This window comes from Ursus arctos, unplaced genomic scaffold (assembly GCF_023065955.2).
Source record: "Ursus arctos isolate Adak ecotype North America unplaced genomic scaffold, UrsArc2.0 scaffold_18, whole genome shotgun sequence".
NCBI lineage: Eukaryota > Metazoa > Chordata > Mammalia > Carnivora > Ursidae > Ursus > Ursus arctos.
This window is the reverse complement of record NW_026622852.1, coordinates 26,915,228-26,935,116: the sequence shown is the minus strand read 5'-3', so window position 1 is coordinate 26,935,116 and position 19,889 is coordinate 26,915,228. Positions and strand designations below refer to the sequence as shown.

General features: G+C 53.3%; 1 pseudogene; it reads right to left on the bottom strand.

Moving 5' to 3' along the window:
• Positions 1-1,350: 1,350 nt before the first annotated feature.
• On the bottom strand, positions 1,351-1,423 carry LOC113260667 (U4 spliceosomal RNA; annotated as a pseudogene).
• Between the last annotated feature and the right edge of the window lie 18,466 nt (positions 1,424-19,889).

The window sequence follows — 19,889 nt, the reverse complement described above, 5'->3', positions numbered from 1 at the left end:
AAGAATCCAGTCACAAGCAAGACTGTTGCCAAGCAGGAGTGCTGGCAGGGGAGCCCAGGAGGGAGGCAAAAGCCTGGATTGCGGCCAGATTTAACCAGGGAGTCACTATGTGATCTGAGAATGCCATTTCTACTTTCTGGGCTTCATTTAGCATGTGGACCATGGGGAGAATATACTCTGCACAATTTGAAAGGCATGGCTAGGACCACCAGTGAATGGGAGCCAGAGGGCCCCCTTTCCAACCTTGTATAAAGCCCCTCCCCCAGAATTAGAACTGAAGATAGGCACATGGGCAGGTTGGGGAGGGGAGGGGCTAACAGAAACCAGGAAGGACCTGGTGGAGGGCCTGAAGCATCAAGGGGGAAGATTGGACCAGTGCTCCTCAAGTGCCTCCCAGGCCGAAGCATCAGGCTCGGAGTGTGTTGGCTCAGAGAATGAATGGCCTTTGGTTTTAGCTCTTTCTTCTCCCTCGCCGGGCTTCTGGTGTTCCTGTGGCCTGGGTACTTTTGAAGCTCCCTCCATGCCTTTCAAAGCTCACCCTGGGCCTCGGGGTGGCCACCTGTTGCTCGTTCCTGACTCTTTGCTGCCCTCTAGTGGCTCCTAGTCACTCTGCCACACCAGGAACGGAACTGACTGGGGGGAATACCAGGCTCAACCAGGGGGGACACAGCAGGTGTCTCGTTGTTTGTTCGTTCTTCACACATTTCCTGCAAGTGGCAGTTCTAGGCTAGGTGTGGTGTTGCAGACACAGTCTCTGCCCTCAGGCAGCTCACAGAGTGGTTGGGGAGACAGATATAAAAAGTCATCCCTGCATGCTGTGTTAGGAAAGTTTCCTTTGGGTCTGGGTCTGTGATGTGGTAACGCAATGGCCCTGGGCCATCGTGTGTAATTTGATAATGACTTCCAAGGGGTAGAGCTGAAGGCGGGGGCCTCAGGATATGCTCATCCTGTATACCCATTGCTACGTCTCCACGGGGCAGGGGTCCCCTAACACTGCTGTGCCAGGCAAAGACTAGCCTTCAGGGCCTCCGCACCTGGGATGGGTTCTTACAGACTTTTTAGAATCTAGAATTTTAGGGGAAATTTTAGAAGCAGCAAAGGTCACCATGATTTGTTCCATCTAGATGCTATTATTTTAAAAGATTTATGTACTTATTTGAGAAAAAAGAGTGAGAGAGAGCACCCACGCACCCACACATGAGCAGGGGAGGGGGTGGCAGAGGGAGAGACTCTCAAGCAGACTCCCCGTTGAGCATGGAGACCAATGAGGGGCTCGAACCTGGGACCCATGAGATCATGACTTGAGCTGAAACCAAGAGTCGGACGCTCAGCCTAGGTCACACAGGTGCCCCAAGTTTTCAATTAGCAATAATTGGGTCTCAGATAAACCTCACTGGCTACGATACTGCCACTGTGCAAAGCTAGTTCCATTAAATGGAGTGTCCTTTTAGGGAACATGAAGGGAAAAGGGAGGGAGGGCATCACAGACCTTTGTCACACACCCCTTGGCAGGAACAGGTGAGAAGCAGAATCCTAGCTGTGGAAGAGTACCCCCACCAGAGCCGGGAGCTCACCGGCTGCCCAGAAAGTATCCAGCACTGGGGAGCTCGGAGCAGGAGTTGAGGACGTCTCTCCTCCTCTGGGCTATTCTGTGTCTAGCTCTCCCCATCTCTGCTCCTTCTGATGGCGGTTACTGAGAACCAGTCATGAGTGGGGGAAACTATATGTTTGGGCTCCTGACTTTTTGTTTCTCCCTGATGTGCCTCTGCAAGTGGTATTTTTTTTTAAACAAAAAACTGGGTTGTGATGCCTTTTTAGGAAATTGGGGGATACAGTCGGGTTTTGCTTTAGAAGAAATTGAGGTATGTGGAGGGCATCTGAGCATTGGATGAAATGAAGTGGTGCAGGGTGACCTGGTGGCTGTTAAGGCCTTCCCAGCCTGAAGAAGTTGGGTTCTTGGACTGGTTCAGAGAGGAGTGCAGGTGCACAGCCCTCGAGTGTGGGTGTCCAGAGGAAGTGGGTGGCCTCACTGGGCCTGGGGCCCTCATCCTCCTAAATCCAAGGGCCGAGTCAGATTCTAGGAGATGCACCCTCAGGGGACAAGGGCTGCAGGTCGTGTACGCACAGGCCCTAGCAGAGCAGCAACAGGGGAGTCATCCTCAGCACCTGGCCACACAGTAAATGGCAGAGCAGCCCGACTCCAAGCCCCGGGGATTTTAAGCCATTCTGTTGCATTGCTTCCCAGTACCACTTCCTGCCTGAAGTCTGCCAAACGGCTGGGTGGCCATTCTCTCCAGTTAAATAGTCAAGTCCTGGTTGGGGTAGATGAGGAAAAGGTGCTTTGGGCCTGGCTCACCTGGGTGGGCTAGGAGGGAGAAGCTGGGAGGAGCCCTCCTGGAAGGAAGGGGTCGCCATGCGGGAGCCAGTGCTCCATAGTATCCAGGGTTTAGACCAGCCCCCTAGCCATCTACCCATTGGAGGCTCAGGTCCAGCCCACTTCTTCCGGGTAACTTTCCTCATTGTTTTTATGACATTATCCGTGAGTGTATCTTAGCCCCTACCAGACTTGAGCTCCTGAAGAAAGAGGTTGACATCCTAGCCAGGACTTCCTACGGGACAGTAATGGGGAATGCAGGGTTCCTGAGAGGTCCTGGGCCTAGGGCCCAAGAGCTTTTCAGGAATTTACAACGATGTGAGGGCTGACCCAAACTGGTTTTGCCTTGAAAATTCAAAAAGGAAGCTGAAAAACTGGCATTAATAAATGTTAAGTTTAGTGTCTACAAATTGTAATATTATGTTAACTTCATTAACTATTAAATTTAGTGCTCATAAAAATTTCATTACATTTGAGAACAGTTTTTAAGTTGGATTTTCTCACTGTGCAATAATTCCCTGGTCTGTATCTTGATTGCTGAGAAATCATAGCCAACCATAGGTTAGATAAATTGCTTGTGGCCAAATAATTTCCGAAGCAAAATTATAAAAATAAGCCTTTTGTATTTTTAGAGTGAGAAGTATCATTATTGTGGTACCGTTATGGGTGAAGTACTATAAGGTGGGTTGGAGAGGTGCCCCCATAGGAAGACACTTGGGGGTCTGGGAGGAAGCAGCATGGGAGGCACCCTGATGTCCTGTTGAAACATATTGAACATAAAAAGTAATGGTGGGACTTTGAGCTGATCAGGTTTCAGCATCCATCCATCCATCCATCCATCCATCCATCCATCCGTTTTTCTTTCCTTTTCTCCTCCCTCCCTTCCAACATCTACTGATTATCTGCATGTGCCATGCACGGACCTAGGCATATGAAGGTGAAAGTCGTGCCCCTTGTCCATGAAGAGCTCTTAGTCTATAGTGCAGATGGGCAAGTCAGTAAGGATCTAGCGGGACGAATGTGGTAATAGGTAAACTCAGGGACTCTGGGAGCACAGAGAAGGGGGGTGCAGCCTAGACAAGGAATGTCAGGCATAGAGGGCTCCAGAATTTCTCTGTAGAGGGTTGGGGGGGGGCTGTCTGAAGCTGATTTTGCAGAGTATTACTGAAATTGTGAAATGCTGTTCACATCAAGGAATGTAAGAGGTTAGGGGTGTAGCTAACCCTGGGTCAGGGGAGGAATCTAGGGAGATGAGTCTCTGGCTTGGCTTGTCACTGGGGTTGAAGCATATGTTAGTCAGTGGGAGGTGAAGTGAGGAGGGAGACAATGGATCGGGGGTGGGGGGGCAGTGAATACATAGGTATGATCTGATTCTACACACACTGGAGTTCTTCCAAAAACCCAGACTGAATCTACTGGGGTTGTCGGTGTTTTCCTCCCTTTGATTTGCTGGAATCTGCAGCCCCCACCTACAAGACCTCATCAGCCGTCAGCCCTCAGCTGGCCTGATCACCCTCTCTAAGCCTGTGGGTCACTCCACCTGGGATTTCTCTCCAGAGAACTTCTGGCAGTGGTCTGAGCCTTCCGGGGGCAGGGAGAGCCAGTAGGGCTTGGCTCCTGCTCTCCAAAAGACTTCTTAATGAGGCCAAAATGCTTATGCCCATATGCTAGTTCCACCTGCAAGCCTCCCGCCTGCCTGCGTGGTAGTGTCAAAGGAGCCCTCTCTGTTATCCCAGGTTGCGGTTTGAAAGCACCTGGGGAGGTTGGAGTGTTTGTGCCGCTTCAGGGGCAGCCTAGCTGAGTTCAGAGAGGTACCATGCCTTGCCAGGGGTACACAGCCAACAGGGGAGCAGCTGGGCCTGGCACCTGGCGCTCATGCTCAAGTTCACCCAGCTCCTGGTGCCCGTGGAGAGAAGGAATGGGCTCTGGGCCCGGGAGATGGTCTTGGTTTCCTTGGTGCTCCATCAGGGCTGTGGCTGGCCTTCCTGACCCAGAGACATTTTTATGGCCCAGAAGAGGCTCTTCCCAGCTGGGACACCAGAGAAACACACTTGGGATGCTAGTACTTTCCCTTCAACTCCCCGTCTTGCCCTCTCTGTGTTTGACCCATCCTTCTAGGCACCAAATCAAATGCTCTTATAGGAAGCCTCCCCCAGCGCCCCCCACTCCGCCCTGGGACCTCCTCTCTCCCGTGAGCACACCCCAGGGCACAGCCCACGGTCAGAGCTGCGGTGACTGAGTGCTCCCATCCCCTGGTTGCTCCTCTTGGAATCCTCCACCTGCTCTGTCCCTGAATACAGTAGGCGCTCAATGGAGATGGGTGGAATTCATTTGCATCAGGCACACGCCCCTCCCTCCCTTGTCCGGTGCAGGGTCGGGAGCTTAGGGCCCAACTGTGTAATTAAAGAGAGCTCCAGCTTGACTTCCATGCCCCCACTCTTTCTTCCAATATTTGCTCTGGCTGGAAGACGCCGAGACAATGGCCCTTGTTACCCTCTGTTTGAGTTATTTATTTTTTTCACTTTTCCCTCCTTCCCCTCTCAGGGGACTCGCCTCTCGCCCTCATCCCTCATGTTTTCCCTTTCACTTGACTGTCACTCTCATTGTCCTCCCGGGGCCGGGAACGCGGGGTGACAGGCAAGGGGAGCCCAACCGGGCTGGGGAGGCTGGAAATATAGTCATTAATGGGACCTGCGAAGCCCAGATGTCCTCCCTGAATGCGGGTAATTTGTTTTTAATGAAAAACCACGCGGTGACCCTGAACAAATGAATTTTCTTTATAAGGAGTCTATGTGCAGCCGCACAAATAAAGGACCCAAATCAGGGAGACTTAGATCCAGGGTTGAGAGAAAGAGAAAGAAAGAGGGAAGGAGTGGAAAAGAGAGCCAGAGAGATAAAAGAGCAAGTAAGGAAAATTTTAAAATGACAACTGTGTTATCATGTCTTTTTGTCTAAAGAGCGATCCCAGGTCACAAATGCCTTGGGCATTGTCCCGCCAGCGCAGGATGCATGACAGTTGTGGCCATTTTGAGGTCTTGTTCACAACAATGCGAAGAATACGAACCACCATCGGGACACATCTTTACAATTTACAAGCCTCTTTCGTGTGTAATCTCAGAGCATCCACACCGTGGTGCGAGAGGGTAAAGTTCGTAGCCCCATTCCACAGAGATGAAAACCGAGGCTTAGGAAAAGCGGTCACACAGCTAGCAGGTGGTCCAGTCCAGATGACAGGGGGAGGACTTGGCAATTTGGTGTCTGACTCTTAGAAACACTGTGTTAACATCTAGAAACTAGAGAAGGGCGCACAGGAGCAGCTCTGGGCAAGGGGAGGTGCTGTGTCTGTACCCAGGATTGAAGCAAATCCTCACAGCCCCTGGAACTTGCCTTCCATTGGGGCTTTGTCAATGTACAGACTTTCTGAGAACACTTTGAGGGGGGAATTCTGGAAACAGAACTCCTCAGAAAGAAGCTGGAGACACTTGGGAAAATGCCTGCAAGGGAATCGAACCTGGAGACCAGCTGTGTATCACCTGCCATTACCCAGTACTTTGTGGTGGAGTGTGGAGCAGATAATGGGGAGGGGATCTGCCTGTAGGAAAGACACTGGAGGCAGTGAGCCCAGGTCGAGATTGGGGTGTGTCTCTGGGGTGTGGGGAGGGTTCTGCTCTAACACACTCCTTGCTGAGGGCTGGACGTGGCCCTCACACATTCTGAGGCTGCAGCTCCCTCTGTCTCGGATGGACGGGGCCGGAGTGAATCTGAGAAACCAGGCTGCGAGTGTGCGGAGGAGGTCAAGGAAAGCACTTGTTCAGGGCCACACAGCCAATCAGAAGAGCCAGACTGGCCTTCTTGCATGATAGCTGCCGGCCCTGTGGTTCCCACTGGGCAAATACCAATGCCCCTGCCTCCCCCACTTTCAGTTTTTCCCTGAGGCAATGAAAAGAAAGCATTTTGTCTCCTGACCTCAGGCAGGTCTGGTATTCCTGGGGTGGGCTCTGGGTGACCTGGCTTCTAGAACAATCCAAAGCAGGACTCCCACCCCACCTACCCCACCTTGGCGTGTTCTTCCTGAGCCCACATCTCTCCCCCAGCCCTGGGATCCGGCCAGCTGGGATAGAGACGGTTACCGTCCTCGGGGCCCATCAGAGCTTCTGCAGGGCACCTGTGGGCCACGCCAAGGCCCTGGCTCCTCCCGCTCTCTGCTTTTCCCCCAGAGCCAGGCAGCGAGACAAAAAGAAATGATTGTTTTCTTTTCCTGGGTTCAGTTTCCCTCTGGAAGTTGTGACCCAATTAGAAAATCAGACAAATAGAAAAATCTGGCCACGACCCCAGCTGAGGTTATAAAGTCTCTGCTCACATGTACGTCTCTGCCTCCCCTGCTCTTCTGCGAGTCCCGGACCGGCTCAGGCTCCCTCGGCCACCCGGAGCAGACCTTCCTCAGTGCCGTGCTCCTCTGTAATTGATGATTTATTCCCCACTGACTACCAGAATGGATTTGAGACAGCTTCTTGACCTTTCAATAACAGCAGCCCAAACCTGAAAACCCCGTTCTAAAGTGGGAGGACGGCTGGTGGGTCACGCGTAGAGGACCGGGAGTGATGCCGCGGCTGCACACTCCCCTCCGCGAGTGGACTGGTTTTTGACAGGGTCCCACCATCAAGCCCATGCTCCGTGCCCAGCTCTGCACCTGGAGCTGCCTAGGCTGCGCGGCTGGGAGCAGGGAGCTCACTTTCTTGGAAACAGTTTCTGTCTGGATGTGCTCCAGAGCATGCTTCCAAATACATAGTTTTAATCAAGAAGAGGATCACCAGAAGAACTGAGACAAATTGTGATTTTTGACAGTGGACAATTATAAATGCCAGGAGGGGTTGCTGGTTGCCAGTTGGCAAACAAACTCCTCTGATGAGGTCTTAGATTAATTACACTACCAGTGAGCGGACCAGGGGTGGGGTCTCTTAATTGTCCTCAATCGTGGCATGAGTTCTGATCTTCCTTGCCGGCCTTCCTCCCTCCCTTCCTTCATCAGATAATCCTTCAGCTCTTCCTGGGTGCTGAGCCCAGTTCACAGAGTAGGCATAGAAATAATTGCATTTCTCAAGTCCTTGGAGCCTCTACGGGGAGAATCACCCACATCGCCTACTCAGAATAGAAAGAAATCAGCTCGATTGTGGCAGGTTTGCGGGATTGCTAGGCCCAGGGACTAAGCAGGGACTCCAGGGGATAAGAAGATGAGGTTTGGTGGAGGCAGGAATCGAGGGCTCACCCACTGACAGGAAGGGATGCTCTGGCCTGTGGCTAGCCTCCCAGGAGGGCTCCGAGGGAAGCCTGGCCCCTGGAAATCTTCATCCCTGAAGTGGGTGCCAGGCCCATGTGTACAAACAGGGGGCTCCGTATTTAGGAGTGGGGAGGAGCAGGGAGCTGCCCTGAATGGCTGCCCGCTTTGGAAATTTCTATGCATTTGTAATAACAAAATTACCATAATTTGCTCGTTAACGCAGCTAGATCAGTCAAGCATTGTTCCATCGCGGGCAGGGAGGCCGCGGCGCTTCTCTCTGCACACTCTACACACCCCAGCCAGCCTGCCAGCCCGTTAGAGCGCTGGAAATTAGCATGCAAATGGTCCTAATTCGGTGGGCGAGCTGTCAGGCAGCGCCTCTCCGGCCTCGTCTCTGTGAAGGCCCTGACAGCCCGGCTCCGGCGCCGGCCCACCCTCCTCGCTCCAGCCAGGAGGGGCTCCGAGGGGCACCTCCAGACTGACAGCTTGGCGGCCTCCCTCCCTCCGTCAGCGCCATCAGGCCTGGCGGCGGACTCCCCAGGGAGCAGGCAGGGCCTGCCACCATGCCGGCTGGCCGAAGGAGGCAAGTAGGCAGGTGGGCTGGTGGGGGAGGCTGGCCAGTGCTCTGGTCCACCAGCCTTGGCTGGACTGGGGCAATGGGACAGAGTCAGGGTGGAGCTGTGGCCGCCTCCCCCCCCCCCAACTTGGGGTCTGGTTGGGGCATAGGGACCCTCGCTGCAGGTGGGTTCTGAGAGTGGGGACTGTGGGGCACCTTCTCCCACATGCACATCCACAAGGAGGAAATTCAGATCCTGCCTTGTTCTCCCTTCTTTGTCTTCCTGGTCAGACTTAACACAGGACACACCCTCCCCCATACCTGTCTCTGTCCAAACGATTCATGGAATTCCTTCAGCCATAATGGAGAACTGGGGGAGGCTGGAAGGTGTGTGCTGTGGGCGGGATGCCCTAGACCAGGATTCCACACCCTTGGGCTTCAGTCCTGCCTCTGGGTTTACCAGCCTTTGGGGGGAGTCACCTTCCCCTGTCTGTGCTTGGCACATCCTCGGGACTAAATAAATGTGGGTGGAAGGAAGAGAACCCGGGTGGGCCCAGGTAGGACTGTCTTTGGGGTCCACCATATCCATCCTTATGTTCCCCTCCTGGTCTGTGACAGTAGAATGAAGAAGCTGCTGCAGGCGAAGAGGGGGGCCACGAGGCGTGAAACTCCCCCATGCTGTTTCTCGGGAGCTTGCCCCTTCCTGCCCATGAGCCAGATGCCAGCCCCGTGCCCAGAGGCAGGGTTTGGTGAGTGCAGAGCAGGGCGGATTTCAGTCCCCACTCAGCTGATCAGCTGGTAGCTCTTATGCAGTGAACAACCCACTCATTCCTACATGGCAGCCCTGCTCCTTTGTCTGTTTCAAGGAAATCTTATTGGGTCTTTTGAGCCTTCAGATAAACGCAGAGGTAAGAGAGACCCTTAGAAATCCCAAACCCCAGCTGGCTCCTGGCTGTCTGGGAGGCAGAAGAGGGCTCATGAGCCTGAGTCCCTGCTGCATCACAGCCCCACCCACTGCTCAGCACCGAGCCTAGCGCAGAACAGATGCTCAGGAAGGGTTTAGAAGGCACATTTAATAACCCGTGGACCAGGAGAGGAAACAAATGTGCAGACGTGTGCCTGGGTGAGCTAAAAATCATGTGGACCTCGGACCACACGCCTTCAGCCAGCTGTGGCTTTTTCTGTCCACCTGGTCTTTGGTTTGTTTATCTGGGGCCCAGGGCGTAAGCCTGATGGAACTTTACGGTTCTATGTACCAATCTCTCAATAGCTGCTGTTGGGCTCTTGAAGAGAACGAGTCCTACCAACCACGGGGTCCCAGATACGATGAGGACAGCTCAGGGGTACATTCATTCCTACCCTAGAAGGCCATCCTGGAGATGTCCAAAATTCCCGGGGTGAGACCAGATGGATGCCTGCAAACTGCATTTCTGCTCTAGGAAGAATTGCCCAGGCTCCCCCTAGTGGAGAGTTGGGGTGCAACACCCTGCTGCATTCCTGGTCTGTGGCAGTACAGGGCAGGAGGGTCTCCTGCCCCCCCCCCCCACCTTTTCTCAGTTTACCCTCAGTTAGGACCTGCATACTCTCCTGAAATCCTCATCACAACCCTGCAGGGACCCTTGGTTATCACTTTTGTTATAGACTCAGTGAGAGGAAGGGGCTGGCCTGATGGCCTATAGAGCCAGGTGCTTTCCCTTCCACCCACCAGCCCACATCTAGCCTCCTTCTGTAGGTGTCCTTGGCTTTGGCCAGATGACCATCTGCTTGCCTGGCCACACAGTCTGGCCCCTCTCAACCTTGTGGCGTTAGACTCCAAATGGCCGGAGGGGAGCACTCTGTAGATAGGTCAGTCTTTCAGTACGTTTGCAGTAGCATCCTTCCTGGCCTCCGCACTGCCAGTGTTGCCTCGTTAGGCCATTCTCAGCATAGTGGCCAGTGCAAGGCATTAAATCTGAGTCAGGACATGTCCCTGTTTTGCTCACTTAGAGCAAGGGCCAGAGTCCTTATATCATCTTTCCCCCTCCCCACTTCCTTCCCTGACCTCATCTTCTGCCTGCCCCTCTTCACTTCTCCTCTGCAGCCATACAGACCTCCTCACTGCTCTTCCAACACACCGCTTATACTCGTGCCTCAGGGCCTTTGCACTTGCTGATCCTTTTGCTTGGAGAGCTCTTCCCACAGATAGACACATAGCTAATTCTCACTTCCTCAGCTTGTTATTCAAAAGTCATGTTTTGGTGAAGCCATCCCTAGTCACTCTATCTAAAATTTCACCACTTGATGTCTTTTCCTTAACATATGCTATATGCTGTACTTTTAATTATTTGTTTTGTTTATTATCTGTTTGTACCACTAGAATATAAGCTGCACGAGGGCAAGGTCTTTAGTCTGTTTTGCTCATGGCTGTATCCTTAGTGTCTAGAACAGTGCCAGGTAGTTAGTAGGCACTCAGTCAATATCTGGTAAGTAAGTGGATAAATAGACTATCTGCTGTGTACCTCGCCTCAAGGTAGGCGTAGGCCAGCTCTCCCCAGCACATCTGTGGTGCCCCCCACCTAGCCTTGCATTTTCTCCCTTGGGAGGCTTCTCCACTCTTCCTTCCTTGGCCCCCAAAGACATCTCCCTTCCTCCCCCAGAGCCCCAGGTTGTTTCCCCAGAGCTGCCTCTCAGCCAGATCTGTGGGCTGGTCACAGAGGACACGGATGAACATGTCAGCTGAATTTAAGAAAGAAGAGATCTCCATCAGCACAGCTGATTTCAGGGCTGACCTACTCACTACACTCCTGGGGAAACTGAGGCCTGCACTGAGAAAGGGCCTTGCTGCAGTGAGTTTGTGGTAAAGAAGAGACTACCTCCTGGTCCTTGGAGGTGTGAGGACTGGCCCGGGGGGAGGTGTGATCCAGCTCCCTGCACAGAACGAGCATCTGCTCGAGCTCACCGACTCACAGTGGTGGCTGCCCACGACCGGCTTGGAGCTCACCCACACCGGCGGGCCGTCCTCTGTGTTCTTAGAGGTTGGCCTCCTTAGGACCCGGGGATGAGAACTAGTGTAGTGTGCCCCTGAGGATGCTGGGAAACTCCTTTGCATGGTGGCAGTGTCTCTCAAACCTTCCTGCAGACAAGCCACCTGGGGGTCATCTTCCAGAGTAGGTTCTGGTCCAGTAAGCCCAGAGCGGAGCCCAGGATGCTGCATTTTTTTTTAAGATTTTATTTATTTATTCGACAGAGATAAAGACAGCCAGCGAGAGAGGGAACACAGGCAGGGGGAGTGGGAGAGGAAGAAGCAGGCTCATAGCGAAGGAGCCTGATGTGGGGCTTGATCCCATAACGCCAGGATCACGCCCTGAGCCGAAGGCAGACGCCTAACCGCTCTGCCACCCAGGCGTCCCAGGATACTGCATTTTTAACAAGCTCCCCAGTGATGCCGATGTGGCTACACTCAAGTAGCTATCCACTGGTTCTTGAACTCTCTGCACATTGCAGTCACCTCACAAGTTTAGACATGTACTAATATCTGGCCCCACCCCAAGATTCCAGTTTAACCAGCATGGGGTGTGTCCTGCTCTTCTGGGTTTTTCAAAACTCCCCAGATGATTCTAATAGGCAGCAAGGTTTGAGAACCCCTGGCCTGGGTCACTGCCCATTATTCCTGCCCCGAGGGCAGCTCTGCTCTGGGAAAGCAATGCAACTTGGAGAGAAAGGCATTGACTCAGTGAGGAAGGGTGAGGAGCTGGGAGTCTGCAAGGCAGAGGAGAGGCTGGAAGGGGGTGCAGGTACTGAAGGAGGGGCCTGCTGAGTCTGGAGGCCAGCATGGAGGAGAGATAAGAGAGCCTGGGGAGCCTTTCCCAGCAGAAAAGCAACCGGGAGAGGTGAAGCAGCTGAATGGCCCCTCAGAGCCACAGTCTTTGGCTTCCTTCTGAACCCTGACTCCGAGAGAGAAATAGCTCCCTTCCCCCTCTTCAGCCTCGCCTGCCTCTCTACCTGTATCCCCGCACGGGTCCCCAGCCACCCAAGATCCATGTAATTTATGGTGTGTTGCCCCCTCCCGCAGACTGGGGGCTCTCGGTGGGCAGGGACCGTGTCTGATTCATCTCTGCCTCCCCAGGCCCCAGGCCCTGCGTGCTGGAGGTAGGAAAGGTGTGTGGAATTGAGCGGATTCCTCGGGGCGCACCGGTGTTCAGGGCCTCTGTGCTACTGCGTTCCCAGCGCACAGCAAAGCCTGTGCATCGTGGTAGTAATTGTGAAGGTAAATCTTGTCTGGTGTCCTCGCAAACACTTGGTGAGGCGTTCCATAAATATGTCAGCAGCAGCATTAAAATTTGATGGCAGGCGGCTCGGGTCGGGACTAGCACTGTGACTTCCCAGCAAGGTATGACACCATCACCTCCCTCTCGTTAGTCAGCGGCGGGATGCTCGCGCCTCTGCACTGAGCTGGGCCCAGTCAGGGGGAGGTGATTTCTTCCGAGGAGGACCCCTGGCTGCTCTGAGGGACAGGCCAAGGTCTAGGCCACAGAAAAGTAAGTCAGCTTCAGGCTGACACTGAGGGGGAGAGGCAGAGTCCCTGAAGGCTCCGGGAACGTGCCCAGAGGCTAGAGGGCCCCCCGAGCTGGAGGAGGCTGGAGCCACTTTTTGAGTCTGGGAGCCAATAAGAACGGCTTTACAGTCAGCCTGGTGGAAATTGTCAATTAGCCCCCAAAAAGGCCTCATTGAATACTTTAAAGGGACATGGCATTAGACTCATCATTAAGCAAGCAAAGGGTCCTTTGGACAGGAGTCTGGGATGAAGAGGTATTTAGTGGCAGAAAGATTGGAACACAAGCTTGTCTACTTCCCACCCCACCATTGTCCATCTGGGGAAACTGAGGCTATGTGAACCTGAGAGACATGTTCAAGGTCATACTGTGGTAGAGACAGAATGAGATCAGGGGCCTAACTCCTAGGTTAAGGCTTTCTCTGCAATCAAGCATTTGGGGCACTTGTTGAAGTATGAGGAAACTACCTAGAAATAGAATTTTCATTAAAAACAAGCCTGAGTGTCTCCACCCTTTCAGCAATCGCACAGAGCATGTGCTGTGGGACTGAGTCAAGCCTTGAATAGCCCCTCACATTTGTAGAACATGTCTTGATTCACAAAGGACTTTGAAATGTGTTGATATCATTTAGTCCTGCGAGCGTCGTAATACCACGTTGTACAAGCGGAATTCAGGTTCCGAGAGGTAAAGTGACTTCTCTGAGGCCACTCAGCTACATGGCTGAGGGGCTTAGACGGGGACTGACTGGCCGCAGGCCCCCTGGGCTCCCCATCCCCTCAGTTACCATCGCCGCAGCTACTGTCTGTGCAGAGTATGAGGCCCGCGCTTTACCATTACCTGCAAAGATCACGGTGTGGTTCCAAGCTGAAGAGTTTCTGGGGGTTTTGGGCAGGGTGCTGCGTTCGCCTTTGCATCGCCGGGCCTCTGTGGCCTGTTCCAGGCCAGGACACACTTCATCCTGCTAAACTGGCCTTCTGTTTGGGAAGGGATGGAGATTGACCTCGTCCCCAGGCTCCCTTCCCTGGCGACAGGGGCAGCACGCTTGGACTCTTCTGAACACAGCCAGGGCTGGCAGGAGGGGCATAGGGACAGGCTTCGGTCACCTGCTAAATGATGAAGCTTGAATGTTCGCTGAGGCCCACAGCTCAGCCACTTCCTACAAGAAGCCCTCCCAGATACCCCTGCTTCCAAACCTGCCTCACCCTTTTCTCATACCCGAATTTCTAGTTCTGGGTCTAAGAACCCCTTAGAATGCAGGGAGTTCCTGGAGATGCGGAGTCTGAGACCCTCTCGGGGGGCCTAGCACAGAGCTCTGGGTGGAGTAGGGCCCCTGTGAATGCTGAATTGAAAAGATTTACCAAAATCCTGGTGAGTTTATTAGACATCCACCAGAGGTGTGTGAGCTGGATTCTTTTGGGAATACAGCTCAGTGTTATTCCAACTGAACTCTGTGGAATCAGGAGCCTAGCAGTTTAGGGCATGCAATGAGGGCTTCTGGCAAGGTTACTCAAAGAAAACCTTCAGGTTTCCAGACTCAGCATCTTCTGATAACCACGTGGGTGGTAGGGAAAAAAACAACCCTTCCCAGTTATCCATCCCAGCTGCAGCCCAAGGAATGCAGTTTGGTCCTGTTCTTTTCTGAGCTGTAACTATCAATGGGTTTTGCTCTTGCCTTTTGAGAACACAAAAGCAAAACCACAATGATGAAACTGTTTTGCAGTGAGCTGGGCTTGGTGCTGTCACTGTGTGTCTGAGAGGCCTGGCAAGGCCTGGAGGGGGCCCAGCCCCTCAGGAGAGCACCCATGCAGCGCTCTTTCCCCCCGTGGGACCGCACTCTAGCCCTTGCAACAAACGGGGCCCTGCCCTTTTCAGCGTGTTCTGCTACCTTTCCCTGTCTCTCTGTCTCATGCCTCCACCAAAGATCAAGAACCAGGGTTTTAGTAATGATTTTGTAGCATGATCCCGTGAGCTGTTTTGGTCTGACACTGAAAGGGGATGGACAAGCGGTGCTCCCTCAGCGAGCATGTGTGCTGGGGCTGGGCCCGTGCTAGGGGCAGTGGAGGTTGCCACGAGTTGTCCATCACACGTGGGGATCCGTCTTGGTTCCCGCCCTCAAGGAGGAGACTCAGCAACAGAGGAATGGAGATAGGGGTCACAACTACTCCGAGTCTGAGCAGGAAGTGCTCTGGGCCATGGGGCTGAGGGCTCAGGGGAAGGTGGGGGAATGCTCTCAGCTGGGACGAGCAATCCAGAAAGCAGTATTTGAGCAGGGTCTTGACAAATTGGGAGATTGGACAGGAGGAGGAAGAGGAAAGTGGAATTTCAGATGAAGGACACAGCATGAGTGGATGGAGAGGGGCCCCATGGAGCATGTGGGGAATGGCCATTGTTGGCCTTTGGAACGGGGGGCCTTGGGAGGTGTGGCTCAGAAGCTCTCTGGGACCGACCTTGTGGGTCCTTGAATGGCACAAGGGGGCTTGTGGTCACTGCCTCGCAGGCTTGTTTCTCACAACTGTGCTGCGTGTGGGCACTCCCGGTGGCGGTTGGGGGGTGGCACACCAGAGACTGGGACCTGCCTTGCCCCACACCCATTCGCACAAATCAGGTGTTGTCTTGCACCCTAGTGAGGCTGCGAGAGCCATTGGCACATTGTGTGCGTAGACGAGGGCAGTGGAACAATACTTTGGAATAACACCACAGCAGGAGAGCAGATTAAATGGAACCAGAACTGCTCCAAACGTGCCATAGGATAGCCAAGGGTCTCCGCCGGAAATATCTACAGGGGCCAGACTGGTACAGAAAGATGGGAAGTCAGTATCGGGGGACAAGACAACAGTTGTAAATTGCTTGTGGCCGATGACACCCTTGCCCCTTGAAAACACTGGACTGACCACCAATATGTTTTGATTGGTCCCATGTGTCTCGAAAACCCCAGTTCTTGCCTCTGATGGCGGCCAGCTGGTGGGGTCTGGCATGGGCCCTGAAGCCCACGGTGGAGGTGCTGTAGATGTGACAGTGGGGTTGTTTCCCGTGGGTTCCCTGAAGGGTCTTTGAGTTCGGGTTCCTGTGGTTTTAGGCGGCAGCAGTTGGGCTAAAGGCACAACAGGGTCCTAACCCCAGGGGACTGAGTTGAAGCCCACAGTGGTCAGGCATCCACCTCATGGCCGGTCAGCGACAGAGCCGGGTCTCACGGGGGCCCACCCAGCCCTGCCGTCCAACTTTGAAGCCCACAGCTCTCTCAAGAAGCAGAAATGAGAGACACATTCTGCATTCGCTCCCTCACTCTTGCCTTCTCTCTCGGTTTTTCTCTTCTCTGTTTTTCTGAAGGCCTTCATGGCTGGCTTGAGCTGGTGGGAGAAGAGGTTTTTCCCAGGAATGGATCGATGCTGTGTGCCGGGCTGTCCGGGCTGACAGGGCTGACCTTTACTGAGTTTGTTCGGGTTTTCCTCTCCCCGTTGGGAGCCCACGGAGGTCTTGCTCTGGAGAGAGGGAGGTTGAGATGCGTTGGCCTTCCAGGGGACCCGTCTGGGGCTGGGCGCAGTGAGGGTAGGAAAGGGGGGACTGTTAGTGCTGGAAGCCGTTTGAGGCTGCTTGTTTGAATCTGTGCCGTCAAGAGAGATTCCTTCACGCATGAGAAAACGGAGTCTTGGTGAGGAGAAGGGGCTTGACCAAAGTCACTCAGAGAGGCTTTGACAGAGCCCCAGAATCTGATGTGTGTGCACACCCCCCCCACGCACATCCATGTACACACGTGTGTATATGTGTATATGTCTGTATACACGCATACGTGTATATACATGTATGCTGTACATGTGACCCCTAAAATAGTAATATATATATACATATATATACATATATACAGTTGTGTCTAATATATACACATTTGAAAGCTGGGGCCTGTGTGGCGAGTCCTAGTCACCTCTGTAGCTACAGACGGCCACGCAGAGCACCTGCTGTCTCTGAGCCGTGGCATGGTATACGGTTCTCCAGGACCATGGGGAGCAGCTGGAGAAATCTCGTGGTCCTTTTCACATCATTCCTTCCTCCTCCTCCTCTTCTGCAAAGCTTTTCTCTCAAAGCCCAGCTTCAATCCTTCAGAAATAGAACTTGGCTGCGAAGTCACTTTGAAAGACTTTCCGTATGTTAATTACAGCCGGCCAAGGTCTCGAGCAGAGGTGGGAGCCCACCATCTGCAGATGGGGTCGCCCCCGGCGAGCTCTGCAAATCCCCATCATCTGGCAGGTGTCGTTTTGGGTTAATTAAGAGCTACACTGAGCCGATTTACCTGTCACTTCTGAGAATTTTAGGAAACTTCGACTTTCTTGCCATCTCTGAGCTTTTAGCAAAGGAGAAACAAAACATATCTAATTTCTGACAATTTTCCTAGCCCCGGAATCTCCAGGAAAGCTGCCTTAAAATAAAAAACTTTTTATTTTAATCAGTCCTTTCTAGTGACCTCATTGATCTTCACCACTCGTTCTTGTATATTTGGAAGACAGCACTATTCTGGGGAAACCCACCATTTATCCTGAATTTCTTAAGCCTCTGCTTTCTTTCTGAGTCTTCGAGGAATGAACATACATTCCTCAGCTTTACTCTGCTCAGTGGCTTTGGAAGGACTTTCAGTTTGTGTGTCAGGGGCCTTTCTCAGTAGTCAGGGCTGTGGTCAGAGGGTCTGGGGTGGGAGCAGGAACAATGGAGTTTTTTCTACCATCGATGAGAAGGCACCAAGTCCTCGACACATAAGGGTTTGCAAAGATCTGTAACTGTTAAGTCTTGTGATCTTCACAAGCTTCAGAAATAGAGATTTTCCTTCCTTCCATTTTACAGACAAGAAAACTGAGGCTCAAGAGGTAAATTCATGTGCCCAAGGCCACCCAGCTTATGAGTGGCAGAGTCTGGCCTGGACCGTGGGTCTGTCTGACTCCAGAGGTCATTTTTGGCCGTCTTCTCCCGGATAGACAGCTCTGGGTGAGGGTGAAGGGTGGAGCACCCCCGTGGCTGTGGTCCTGAGTGGGAGCCTGAAAAGGAGCCAACCCGCTGTTCTTGGGCCTGCTTACAGCCACCAAGCAGGGGGAGTCTGTCTCCTGTGCCCCAGAGTCCTGTCATGTCCCATCTACCTGGTCCCACCCCTTGGCTTTTTCTCATGCAGTTGCCCCTCCACCCCAACCCCACCACTCCTTTACCCAGTGCACGGTGCCCACCACAGACAGCTGGTATCTTCTGGCACCCTTAGATCACGTAAGCTGGACTCGAACCCTTATTCCCTGCCTTACGGAAAAGCCCTATGTCCTCCCCAAGATTTCTGCCACGTTTCCAGGGGAGGCTCACTTTCACAATCTTGCGCTCAGGCTCCCTGACATCACCGAATGCTCGGGCTCTCTGATCTCTTTTGCTCTTGGACCACATCCTTTCATCTCAGCCCCACTGGCCACCAGACACAGCACTTGGCCACCACCTTCGATTCCCGTGTAAGAAGAAAACACTGACCGAGTTGGCTTTACTGAATGTATCTGGGATGGTGGTTGGCAGAGGGGGTGGTTATAGGCTCCAGGAGGGACAACTTAAAATGGGAATCTAGACACCCACTTATATGTTCCTCACCCCCTACCCTCCCCACATGGGGGCTTGAGCCCAGCTCCTGCCTCTGCCCTTTTCTCCTGAAAACAGAACCTCCTGGGATACAGGGCCTTTCTTATGCACAGTGCTTAGGTCTCTAAACTCCATCCCTGACGCCAGTATGGGCTTTCTTTTGCATGTCCAAGAACTCAGTGGAAGCCTTACAATTCCTTTAGGCCTTCTCAGCTTTTAGAGGAGGCCTCCCCCCCCCTTCCTCAGTGTTCTGCATATGGGGAGAGGGGAGTTCTCGTCTCCCAGTAACATTACCTTGTCTCCCCTCTCACCAGTCCTATGATGTAGGCCCCTATTCAGGATGAAGAGACTCTGCCCAGAGAGGTTCAGTCACTTACCCAAGGCCACACAGCCAGTAGGCGGAGGGCTGAGTGCAGAGCCTACCCTTGCCCAGCCCTTCCACAGGAATGCCCGCACCCCTCTGTGTGCACACCTTCCCTGACCCCACCCTGTTTCTGCTCTCATGGTGTCCTGTGGGGAGGGGGGCCCAACCTGTAGTGCTGACTCCCAGTCTGGTCCCACTCCAGTCCTGGTTTCCCCTCGGGACTGCTCCCTCCCAGGAGGCAGGGGATGGAGAAGATGAGGACATATTTTGTTGGTGAGCGTTCCTAGGGGCTTACATGTGACCAACCCCTAGCAGCCCAGGAGCGGTCTCCGAGGAGGGCCTGTGTGCTACGCCTTCCAGGTGGAGGACTCCCTGTCAGTGGGCTGAGCTGGCACCCCAGTCTGCCTCACAGAAACTTTTCTATTAATGCATCAAGAAAAGGTTGCCCAGCTTAAGGGGTTGATATTTTTGAGAGATGCCAAAAGCATGGATCGGTTAGTGGAAAGAAATGAGAGGCTCGTGTTGTCCTTTGTGCTGGACAGTCATAAGGGAAGGTGTTTATTTTTTTTTAAATTCATTTCTGTCTGTGAGTGCAGCTGACACACAAGGTTACATTAGTTTCAGGTGTACAACAGCGATTCCACATGTTGATACATTAGAGCCGTGCTCCCGTCTGGTGTGGCTCCCGTCTAGGAAGGTGTTTATTGTGTGATCTTTGCGTCGGGCCAGCTAGCTGTACTTCTGGGGGTCCTAACAATGAGCCTGAAGAGGGGACTTCCATTTTCTGCCCTGGAGAGCATCACGTTGTAGCCATGTTGTCTCCTAGGCCCCCGTTCCCTCTTGCTTGGACTGTGGCAGCAGTCACCTGTCTGGATTCCCTGACCACAGGCTCACATTTGCCAGCCAGTCCTCCAGCTCCTGGCCCTCCCTAGTCTCCCCTGGGTCCTAGCTCTAATGCGAGGAAAGCATAATGTTCTTACCCCTCAGTTCTGCTCTGGGGTTTGCCTCTGCTGGGCCTCACAATGACCTGGCCATGCAGAGAGATGCACTCTGACCAGTCCCACCCCACATCTTTGCGTGTGCCTGGGAGAGCCTGCCTCCCTCTGCATATCAAAATCCTCTCTCTCATGTGCTCCCCGGCACCCAGAAAGTGCCCCCAGTGCTTTGCCCAGACCTTCTCTTGGTTGGACAGG